General features: G+C 45.9%; 1 protein-coding gene across 2 annotated transcripts in view; it reads right to left on the minus strand.

Annotated features, from left to right (window-relative positions):
* SGMS1 (sphingomyelin synthase 1) overlaps window positions 1–12,393 on the minus strand; it is a 276,959-nt gene that overhangs the window by 41,479 nt on the left and 223,087 nt on the right. The gene's annotated exons all lie outside the window — the stretch shown is intronic.

Genomic DNA, 12,393 nt, shown 5'->3' on the forward strand with positions numbered 1-12,393 from the left:
ATGCGGACACAGGACCCATTCGCCCTAAGATAGAATATGTCCGCAAAATGCGGCCCACGGACCCACTTAAGTCATCCGCCAAAAAATACAGATGGCATCCGTATTTTGCGGACCTCAAAACGCGCATGGTCCTGTGCATGGAGCTTATGCACACAACCGTGTCTGTATTTCAGTCCGTCACTAGAAATACGGACAACGTTAGGACATTAGACGTATGCAGGCAGCTCATGGATGACATCCGTTTTTTTTTTCTTTTTTTGCGGTCCCATAGAAATGGGTTCACGCTCTGTCCGCAAAGAATGCAGATCAGACACGTAGGTAAAATACAGTCATGTGCGTAAGGCTCTACACAGATAATATTATCCGTCTCTGACACCTCCCCGCGTACAACTCAAGTCAGAAAAAGGGCTCGTGCACACAACCGTTCTTTTAGTCGGCATCTAGGCCTCATTTTTTGCAGGTCGGATGCGGACCCATTCACTTCAGCGGACAGCACACCTTGCCTGCATTACGGACAAGGATTGGTCTGTTCTATTATGGGCTGGACGTTCCATTCCCCAAAATGCGGAAGGCACGCGGCTGGTATCCTTGTTTAGTCAATGGGGACGGAGCAGCGGCATGGCGAAATAGCGGCAGGAAGGATCCGACAGGGTGAACAGCCTGTCGGATCCGTCCTGCCGCTAGTGTGAAAGTACCCTAAGAGATGTTGTTTGTAAACCTTCAGTTTTTTATCACGAGTGTGAAAAACGCATCAAAACACATTGCACCCACGCGGAAAAACTGAACGCTGCAGATTTTCGTTGATAAATCAACTGCGGATACGCTGCGTATGACCCCCCCACACACACACTCTTGCTGTGCATGGGGGGAAATTCTTGGCACAGCCACATATGACACATGCACATTTTGCTGTAGCAGATTTGGTGCGGATTTTACTGTGGAAACGCAACCCATCTGCATTGGAAATTTTGCTGCTGAAAATCTGCCCTTTGTGGTCAGACTAGTATAGTTTTAATTTGATATATGGCTCACGGGGTTAAACTATGATAAAGGAAATGCCGGGAGGGGCCCGCTCAGCCGTTGTCTGGCCGTAACGGTGACCCGGCGCACACCGTGATTGGGCCTTTCCTGGACCAGGAAGTGCAGAGCTGCAGTGACAGGATCGGTGAGGGCGAGTTTGGTTTCTTCTTTATTTTTAACCCCATGTGAGATATATATATATATAATTGTAATACCGGTGGGAAAACCCTTTAATAGAAGGGGCACTGAGAAATCCCGATTCTGCTTAAATGTTTTACCTCTTCATTGTCCTCCATAGTAATAGAGTCACGCCGCTCTGCCAAGGGGAATGGTAACACTCAATTTTACATATCCAGGAGGAATAACAGGAGGTAACAGCGTTATAAGATAAGATGCTCCAGGATACTAAAACAGATGTCAGGAGGAGTGATAGGTCCTCTTTAAAGGGGTATCCCCATCACGACACTTGCCATAAATTTCCCATAGGGGTGGAACCTACCTCTGGGACCCACTCCTAACTGGAGGACAGGGCCCCGCTTCGCAGCTGTGGCCGCACATCTATGGGAGTTGCGCAGGCACACCTCCTTGGCTATGTAGCTTTACTGCTTATATGTGTGTGCAGCCATTATTATTTTTATCAACTATGTTTGCTTTATGGATATGCACCTATGAATACCGTAAGTGAATGTGCCAGTTTACATTTTCTTGTAGTATTTATTGAGGGTAGCACCTCTTTTAGACTGAACACACCCATCTATCTGGGACTTCTGAGCAGAATACGTATGTAGCTGGTTCCTACACTGCCTTGAATATTGTAGGCTTAGGCTACTTTCACACTTGCATTCAGTGCGGATCTGTCTGGTATCTGCACAGACGGATCCGCACCTATAATGCAAACAATGGTATCCGTTCAGAACGGATCCGTCTGCATTATATTTAAGAAAAAAGTCTAAGTCCAATTTGTAGTCAGACGGATCCGTCCAGACTTTACATTGAAAGTCAATGGGGGACGGATCCATTTGCAATTGCACCATATTGTGTCAACGTCAAACGGATCCGTCCCCGTTGACTTACATTGTAATTCAGGGCGGATCCGTTTGGATCCGCACGGCCAGGCAGACAGCAAAACGCTGCAAGCAGCGTTTGGGTGTCCGACTCCTGAGGGAACGGAGGCGGAACGGAGCCAGACTGATGCATTCTGAGCAGATCCGTATCCACTCAGAATGCATTGGGGATGAACGGATCCGTTCGGGGTCACTTGTGAGAGCCTTCAAACGGATCTCACAAGCAGAACCCCGAACGCAAGTGTGAAAGTAGCCTAAAATAGTGACAGAAATGCTGATCTCAGCGCTGTGTCACTCATGAGTTAAAAGTAAGTGGTTGCTGAGAACCAGCATCATAATCATTGCAGTCCGGGCCTGGAAAAGAGTCACATCTACCTGAGAAGAGTCCTGGCTATTCATAATCTCCTGCTCTCCTGCCCATCTGCTGATGATTGTCAGTTCTCTCCTAGAGAGAGAGGGAGAAAACTAGGTAGAAGACTGTCAGTCATCAGCAGGTGGCAGGAGAGCAGGAATCCATGAATAACCAGGACTCTTCTCAGGTGGCCGGGACTCTTTTCCAGGCCCGGTCTGCAATGGTTGTGATGTTGGTTCTCGGCAACCACTTACTTCTAAATGACAGACCGCTGAAACCAACTCACCTGTCTCTACTTTATGCTGCCATTAGTATGAGCAGCATAAAGTTGATGACGGGTTCCCTTTAAGTCCAAGAGAGGCGGTATATTAGTGTTAGGGACCCGTCTGACGCCTGGTAGATGGGCCCGACAGATGTTTGAGCAAATATGTGCGCAAAGAGCTTCCATTGATCCATTTATAGTAGGTATACTACCACTTGAATTTAGAAAGATCCCCATTTCTCAGCTTTACTGCTGTGTGTGCAGACATTTGTTTATCAACTATGTTAGGAATGGGGCGTTCAGAAATCTGTATATGTGCTGCAAATACTACCCCATTTAGATGATGGGAACTGATTTTTAGTCACTGAATTTTTGGCAAGAACTCTTCATCTTCATCATACCCACAATGCACTGCTCGCTGGTAACAGGAAGCAGAACTCGGAAATTCACTGTAGACACAAATAAAGAAGAACATCTAAAAGTATAGAAGGTCTGTTCACACACGGGCCGCTTACACAGGAGTGCACCTGTCTAACGGGTACACCAGAACAATATGGACTTTTAGGGGGTTAAAAAAATAATAATACCCCATTCATCCACTTGCATGTGCGGAATCAGTCGCTCCTCTCTTCATTGAAAAGCACCTGCCAAAGGACCTGCACTCGGTGCGATGACGTCACCACTCGCTCATGCTGGGAGCACGCAGTGATGTCATCAAGATGAGTGCAGGTCTTTCAGCAGAGGAGCGACTGACTCTGTGCGTGCAAGTGGATGAGGCGAGTATTATTATTATTATTATTTTTTTGCTAAAACAAAACATTACATCTGGGGGTGACTATGGGGGACATTATTACAGATGGGGGCCACTATGGGGCACTATTTTACAGCTGAGGGACACTATGGCGGGCATTATTACAGATGGGGGCCACCATGGGGGACATTATTACAGCTAGGGGCCACTTTGGGGGACATTATAACAGATGGGGGGCCACTATGGGGGACTATTTTACAGATGGGGCCACTATAGGGAACATTATTACAGCTGAGGGACACTATGGGGAACAATTTTACAGATAGGGCCACTATTACAGCTGATGGCCTATGGGGGACTATTTTACAGATGGGGCCACTATAGGGAACATTATGAGGGACACTATGGGGAACAATTTTACAGATGGGGCCACTATAGGGAACATTATTACTGCTGTGGGCCACTATGGGGACATTATTACTGCTGTGGGCCACTATGGGGACAGTATTACTGCTGTGGGCCACTATGGGGACATTATGTGTACTGAGGGCACTGCAGGGGTTGGGAGCTTTATAAAAAAAAAAAAAAAAAAAAAAAAAAAATAGAAAAAGCCAATAAACTTTATCTGTTTTTCATGACCATTTTTAACAGCCATGAAAATCGATGCAAGACGACCATTAAAAACAGACAGACAGAAAATGGAAGCACCAACGGATGAAAAATGGCCATGAAAAACGAAGGGTGTCTGTTTTTAACTGATTTTTTTTCACGCTTGTGCGCCAAAGTATACATGAGCTTAGTGTAGTCCCATACACTTTGCTGGTGCTGTAATACGCTGCATTTTTCCGCAATACGCTGCAGATTTGTGTCATTGTGGACACAAGGTATGTGCTCCATGTATTCGGATGCTTCTGGGAAATCACCCATTTGTATGAACCCCGGACGCCCGTCCTCTCCTTATCAGAAAGGTAAACATTGCACGACAGATATGAAGCAACCGGGAGTCGCCCATAGTCACAGGAAGAGAAGCAGAGCCGGCATCACGTTGTGTCCAGGACCTGGCTCCACCGAGGCATCAAGCCGAGCGCGAACTGCCGTAAAAATCACAACTTGGGGAGAAAGGTCACAATTGTTGCTGCTGACCCCCATAGGGATCAATTAACTGCAAGACCTGATGTCTGTCTGCATCGCTTACCAAATATCCAATAAAGTTCTACTTCGAAGCAAATTGCCATCACTGTGCTGCCATCAATCATACGAGGTCACCGGCGAAAGCCAAATCCGGCATCACATAGATAATGGGGCGCATTTACTAATCATGTAGCTCCAGAATTAAGGAGGTAAAACACATCACCACTTTTGATTCATGATGTAAGGATTTTTCTGGCCCAGAATATGCCATTATTGATAACTGTCCCCCAATGTCTCCAGAACATGGCCAGAAATGCGAGCACGGAACTAAGAGCTATGGGCGTATTCAGACGGATGACAAGAAATGTGTCCATGTCCTGGAAGGTGAACATGGAGGAGTTTTTTTCTGGACTGCACGCAGCTGGTGTCCATGTGTGATCCGTTTTTCATATGATTGAAAGAGTCTTGCAGGAAAATAGGAGCAGGATTAATGCCGGGCACTTGTGATTTGACATGGAGGGGCAGATCTGGGTGAGTGGGGGACATGGTGGATAGCAGGGAGGCACTCGGGAAGGGGGACATCATGGCAGCCAGTGAACTCCGGCAGTATGATCCTCCACCGGAACAGACTGCCGAAGTTCACAACATAACCTTAGATACACATTCTGGCAGAAGAACAGCCTGCAGTATACCGTATTGGGTATAGCCGGATACAACCAGCTTTATGCTCTCATTGACTATAATGTGGTCCAAGGCCATCTGGCCATGTTCCGGCATACATGCTGCGTATCGTCCAAAGCTTTATTTATTTTTTTGTTTTGTCCTTAGAAAACCCAGCTTGAATGCTGTAACAGGGCCGAACCCCATTACAGTCCATCGCTGCAGCAGCCGGCAGTATCCAGCTATACCCGATATGGAACGGCTGTTCTTCTGACAGAATGTATATTGCAGCTGTGAAAGACGCCTTGTGTGTGTGCAATTATGTGCTATATCACTGTAAGAAATAAAAATATTGTTTTTATAAAGGAATACGTTATTTTTAAGAAGGGTTTTTTATTAGATTACTTGATTAATTGTAAAAAAATTATCCATAGAATACTTGATTACTGCAGCCCTAGTACGGTGTGCTCTGCTTCACTTCCAGGGCCTCTTTCTCTAGATAGGAGCAGGTTCCAGAGGTGGAGCCCACACCTATCTGACATTCATGGAATATCCTAGCCATATACCATCGGTGTCCCAGAAGGGAATGTCCCTTCAAAGAAAAATGACCCCTTTCCGATAAAAGTGCCGCCCACCTCCCTTGGTGACTGCAGTCATGCACACAGCAAGATGTCTACACTAAGTAGAACAGCACTCGAGGACTGGAGAGCAGTGGCCCCAGCTAGGCGTCTACCATATTCATAGGCTACATCCAGCGCGGAGCCGCTTTGCATAACATAGCAGGAATTTTCATCATCGCCAGTTCCCGATAAATGATCATTGACGGGACTGCTAGTAACAAGCAATTAGCGTCACACTGCAGGGCCCTCGCTCCATCAGTGATGGTGTCACTACACACGCAGGACATATCATCAATACCATCTAATAGGTTATTTGGGAATCCACTCGTTAGATATGGACCCTAGTGCAGGGGTCTCGCTGCTTGAAAGCTACAGATGGAGAGCCCAATTACTGGCTGCAAAGTCAGGCTGCTGAGCCCAATATTGTGGCAGAACCCAGTGTCACCCTGGGAGCAGTGTGAACAATGCCATATTCCTCTAACAGAGAGACTGATCTACAGTATTTAGAACAATAAGGTCTCTTGACAGTTTGTTCAGTCTGCATCAGATCCGCATTTTTTGCAGTCTCATTCATTTCACCGTCGTGTGCTTTCCTCATCCGCGTGAACTCCCTGTGGCCCCACAAAAAAAAGTCTGTTTTGGGGACAAAGATAGGACATGGGCAGCAGGGTGGCTCAGTGCTTAGCCCTGGGGACAACATCTGCATGGAGTTTGTATGTTCTCACTGTGTTTGCGTGGGTTTCCTCCGGGTTCTCCATTTTCCTCCCACACTCTAAAAACATACTGAGAGGGACCTTAGATTGTGAGCCCCATTGGGGACAGCATGATGCTAATGTCTGTAAAGCGCTGCAGAATATAGTAGTGTTATATATTTGAGTATAATAAATAAAATACATTTCTACAAGATTTAAAAAAAAAACGGAAGTGGACAAATAAGATTTACAGGGCAAGATAAGGACCTGACCGAGTCACCAGAAGCACACAGCTGCAATAAACCTATACGTACCAACCAGATTACAACTCCCCGTGAGAATGACACCATCTATGAGCCTATCCATTGCTCTGGCTGACACAGACGATAATTACATCTCCGCTCTCCTAGACAGAAAAGGGTAATCACAGCTCAGATACAACAGTGGTATAAACACTGCATTAAAGGGAACCTGTCACCTGGATTTTGTGTATAGAGCTGAGGACATGGGTGGCTAGATGGCCACTAGCACATCCACAATACCCAGTCCCCATAGCTCGGTGTGCTTTTATTGTGGAAAAAAAACAATATGATACATATGCAAATTAACCTTAGATGATCATTTCACGTACAGGACTCATCTCAGGTTAAATTGCATATGTATCAAATCGTTTTTTTCTCCACAATAAAAGCACACAGAGCTATGGATAGGCTCATAGATGGTGTCATTCTCACGGGGAGTTGTAATCTGGTTGGTACGTATAGGTTTATTGCAGCTGTGTGCTTCTGGTGACTCGGTCAGGACCTTATCTTGCCCTGTAAATCTTATTTGTCCACTTCCGTTTTTTTTAAAATCTTGTAGAAATGTATTTTATTTATTATACTCAAATATATAACACTACTATATTCTGCAGCGCTTTACAGACATTAGCATCACGCTGTCCCCAATGGGGCTCACAATCTAAGGTCCCTCTCAGTATGTCTTTGGAGTGTGGGAGGAAACCCCATCAAGTTTAGGCCTCATGCACACAACTGTTTTTCGGGTCTGCATCCGAGCCGCAGTTTTTGCTCGGGTGCGGACCCATTCACTTTAATGGGGCCGCAAAAGATGCGGACAGCACTCCGTGTGCTGTCCGCATCTGTTGCTCCGTTCCGAGGCCCCTCAAAAAAAATATACCATGTCCTATTCTTGTCCATTTTGCGGACAAGAATAGGCATGTCTACAATGGGCCGCTCGTTCCGTTCCGCAAAATTGCGGAAGGCACACTGGCGGCTTCCGTGTTTTTGCAGATCCGCAGTTTGCGGACCGCAAAAAACTGCACGGTCATGTGCATGCAGCCTTAGGCCTCATGCACACGACCGTTGTTTCATTCCGTGTCCATTGTTCGTGATTTTCGTCCGTGATCCGTGGTTTCAGTCCGTCAAAAAAATATAACCTGTCCTATCTTTTTCAGGGAAAACGGTTCGCGGACCCATTCAAGTCAATGGGTCTGTGAAAAAACGCGGAGGCACACAAGATTGTCATCCGCGTCTGTTTTTTTTCTATCATTTGCATAGCAAACTTTTTTTACATTCCTTCATGTCTGGTGATCCTCCAAAAATAAAGGAAGACACACGGTAACGGAACAATGGAACCCCATTTTGCGGAACGGAACACAACAACGGTCGTGTGCATGAGGCCTTATGCAAAGACTCAATATTTCCAGTGTTGACTCTTCTTTTTCAAGATTTCTGCAATTTGCCCTGGCATGGTGGATATCAGCTTCTGGGACAAATCCTGACTGATGGCAGCTCATTCTTGCCGAATCAGTGTGTGAAGCCTATCACCATTTCTATATATTGGTTGTCCATCCGCTTTTTGAGGATTAACCAAGGGTTCTCAATGGGATTGAGATTTTTGGAGTTTATTTGCCATGGACCCAAAATGTCAATGTTTTGTTCACTGAGCCACTTAGTTATCCATTTTTCTTCGTGCTCCATCATGCTGGAAAAATAGTTGGGAGAAGTTGCTCTCTCTTGAATGAGACAACCCTTGGACTGGCCCAACAAAGGATCCTCCAGGTGGGCCCAGTCTAGGAAGCCATAAACCCCAAATGTAGAAGAGAAAAATGGCATTTGGAGCCAATCACTAGCCACTAGGATCTATGTCTTAGGTTTTGAATCAATTAGACTTTATTGATAATATAGGGGTTCTTTGGGCCTAAAGAACCCCAGTCCGACGCTGATCATGATGATTGTCCATTACAAGCAGAGCAGCAAATTCCAAATACTGTAGTATCTGATTTTCAGTACTATGCTTCAATACCGGCTTGTATGGCTGGCCCAAGGTAAGGGTGGACTGTGGCCATTTTCTAAAATAGCTCCGTGTTCAGGGTACATTCACACAACTGTATAATTGTATCCGCATCCGAACCAAATCCATTCCACATTTTGCGGAAAAGTTGTGGATCCATTCATTTTCAATACATTGCCGGTGTCAGTGTTTTGCGGATCCACAAAACACATACAGACGTGTGAATGAGAACCCTAAGGGCTCAGGCACACGACCGTTGTTGTTTTGCTGTCTGTTTTTCACGGATCCGTTGTTCCGTATCTGAGTTTTTTTTCTCTCTGATTTAAGTTATTTTCTGTTCTGTTATTCCACAAAACATATCCGTATGGTTTCCGTATGTGATCAGTTTTTTTGTGGATTGTAAACAGTAACTTATTAATCACCAAACACATACTGTAGCATTTCTACAGTATGGATCTGCAAAATACGGATGTGCTCCATGTGTGTGGAATGGGGCCTCGGACCGTGATTTGCAGACAATAATAGGACATGCACTACTTTTTTGCGGAACGGAAATATGGAAACGGAATGCACACAAAGTACCTTCCGTTGTTTTTGCGGACCCATTGAAGTGAATGGTTCTGTATACGGCAAAAAAAACCCGGAATGGAAGCAGAAAGAAAATACGTGCATGAGCCCTTAACAAGGTATGGCTAACTGAGCACCTGGACTTTTTGGAATCATTATAGAACGGCATCTGCCACTGCTCAGAGGGACATCTGTGTGGTCAGAAGACGGAGATCAAGCTGATTAAGCACAATTCTCTCCAATGTGGAGAGCTCTGGTCCATGAAGGTCATCACAGATCTCAGTAGTAAGTCAGAGTTCTTTGGCTTCGGGGTAGAAGGCGAAATGTAATTACAGCTGTACATTGGATTACAATTGGTAGAATTTCATTATAGCCCAAGTGCCGTTCCCGAAAATCTGGCCATGTAAGGCTACTTTCACACTGGCGTTTTGGCTTTCCATTTGTGAGATCCGTTCAGGGCTCTCACAAGCGGTCCAAAACGGATCAGTTTTGCCCTAATGCATTCTAAATGGAAAAGGATCCGCTCAGAATGCAGTTATCAGTTTGCCTCCGTTCCGTCTCTATTCCGCTTTGGAGGCGGAAACCAAAACGCAGCTTGCAGCGTTTTGGTGTCCATCTGACGAAGCAAGGCCAAACAGATCCGTCCTGACACACAATGTAAGTCAATGGGGACGGATCAGTTTTCTATGAGACAATCTGGCACAATAGAAAACGGATCCGTCCCCCATTGACTTTCAATGGAGTTCATGACGGATCCGTCTTGGCTATATTAAAGATAATACTAGGGATCGACCGATATAGATTTTTTTAGGGCCGATACCGATAATCTGTGAACTTTCAGGCCCACAGCCGATAATTTATACCGATATTCTGTGAATTTTCATTTTTGAAAAAATAAAATAAAATTCCTACACAAATCTGCAGAAAATGAACATGTTTATTGTTAACGTGTGTTTTTTTTTTTTTTTACACTTACTTTTAGCCCCCTTGGGACTAGAACCCTTGTCCTATTCACCCTGATAGATCTCTGTCAGGGTGAATAGGACTTCACACTCTCCCTGCTGCCCTGTGCATAGAGCAGACTATGGCAGCCAGGGCCTGGCTGCCATGGTAACCGATCGGAGCCCCAGGCTTACACTGCTGGGGCTCAGATTGGAACTGCCACTGAGGAGGAGGGGACCCTGTGGCCACTGCCACCAATGATTAATACTGGGGGGGCTTGGGCACTGCGCCACCAATGTCTTTAATACTGGGGTTGGGGGGGGCACACTGCACCACCAATTAAGATAACTTTCTCATTAATTCATATACAGGAGGCGGGAGCTGGCTGCAGAATCACATAGCCGGCTCCCGACCTCTATGAGCGTTAACTGCGATCTGCGGCACCTGATGGGTTAACTACCGCAGATCGCAGCTACTTGTCATAGAGGTCGGGAGCCGGCTATGTGATTCTTCAGCCAGCTCCCGCCTCCTGTATATGAATTAATAAGAGAGTTATCTTAATTGGTGGCGCAGTGGCCACAGCCCGCCCCTCCTCTTGTCCTCCCTCCTCTCATTGGTGGTAGCGGCAGCAGTGGCACAGGGGGAGGGAGACACTGCTTCCTTCTCCCCTGTGCTGCTGAGGGAACACGGAGAGTGCTGTCAGCAGCGCGATCCTTGTTCCCGATACGTTATTGGAATATCGGCAAAATAGATACCGATAATGTTCAAAATCCTGAATATCGGCCGATAATATCGGTAAAACCGATAATATCGGTAAAACCGATAATCGGTCGATCCCTAGATAACACAAACGGATCTGTTCTGAATGGATGCAGACGGTTGCATTATAGGAACGGATGCGTCTGTGCACAACAAACGCGAGTGTGAAAGTAGCCTAAATGTGCCACCAATCCAGGTACACAGTGAAGAGAACGCAGCGCTCGCAGGAAAGCTGCGTCGTCTTTGAACAGCTGATCTCCCAGCGCGCCCCGTGAGACAATTTTCAGCGTAAAAACTCAGTGGCAGTATTACTGTTTTTTCCTATTCCCCCCAGAAAGTTAATAAAATGTAACCAGTGAGATATGTGTAACCCGAGATGGTGCCATAAAAAAACTGTAACTTGTCCGGCAAAAAAAAAGCCCTCATACAACTACATGGAAGGAAAAAAAATCTTTAGTTATAGCTCTTAGGGCTCATGCTCCAACTATAATCTATAATAACAGAGATGAAGATTAGATCACATTTCAGGAGCCATTCAACCAGAAACCCAAACCAAAGGTGTTCTCCAGCCATCTACTACTAGAGGTGTCTGGTAAAACAAGGTGAAGGCCGGGCCTGATCACAGGACATATGGATCAGCTAATGCCACCCTCGCTGGGATGTCCTCCTGACTGGCAGCCCTGCACCGACAGATGGCTGGCCTGCTATGAAGCACACAGTAAGACGTTGTTCTTTTTTCCCTCCAGAATAATACGGTGTACCTATAGGAGACGCACTGTCCACACAAAATAAGAGTCCAATCACATGTCCGTAGTTCTGGGTCCGCGAGAGGCGGCAAGTGCGCACAGCGCATCAAACCGCTGATCTGATATTGATGACCTATCCAGAGGTCACACAAACGTGTGCCGCCCGTGCCCGTATTGCGGCCTGCAAACAGCAGGTCCACAATATACGGGCACCGGCCGTGTGTGCTCCATATCACAGATGCAGACCCATTCACTTGAATGGGTCTGCAAGATGTCCTATTCTTTTTGCGGTGCGGACTGAATCCTGCCCTGCCAAATAGCGGTCCGCAGCATGGGGGTGCACACGTTTACATGCATGAGCCCTTGTCCCATCTTCAACTGGAGTTAGGGGCTTCAGTGAGCGCACCAGTACCCCACCAGCTTATAGGTTTTTTGGCATCATATATATATATATATATATATATATATATATATAAAAAAATTGTGTTCAGCAGCCAATCCACATTTTTTGCATAACGTTTGTGGACTCATGTAT

This window comes from Bufo gargarizans, chromosome 6, assembly GCF_014858855.1.
Source record: "Bufo gargarizans isolate SCDJY-AF-19 chromosome 6, ASM1485885v1, whole genome shotgun sequence".
In the NCBI taxonomy this organism is placed as follows: Eukaryota; Metazoa; Chordata; class Amphibia; order Anura; family Bufonidae; genus Bufo; species Bufo gargarizans.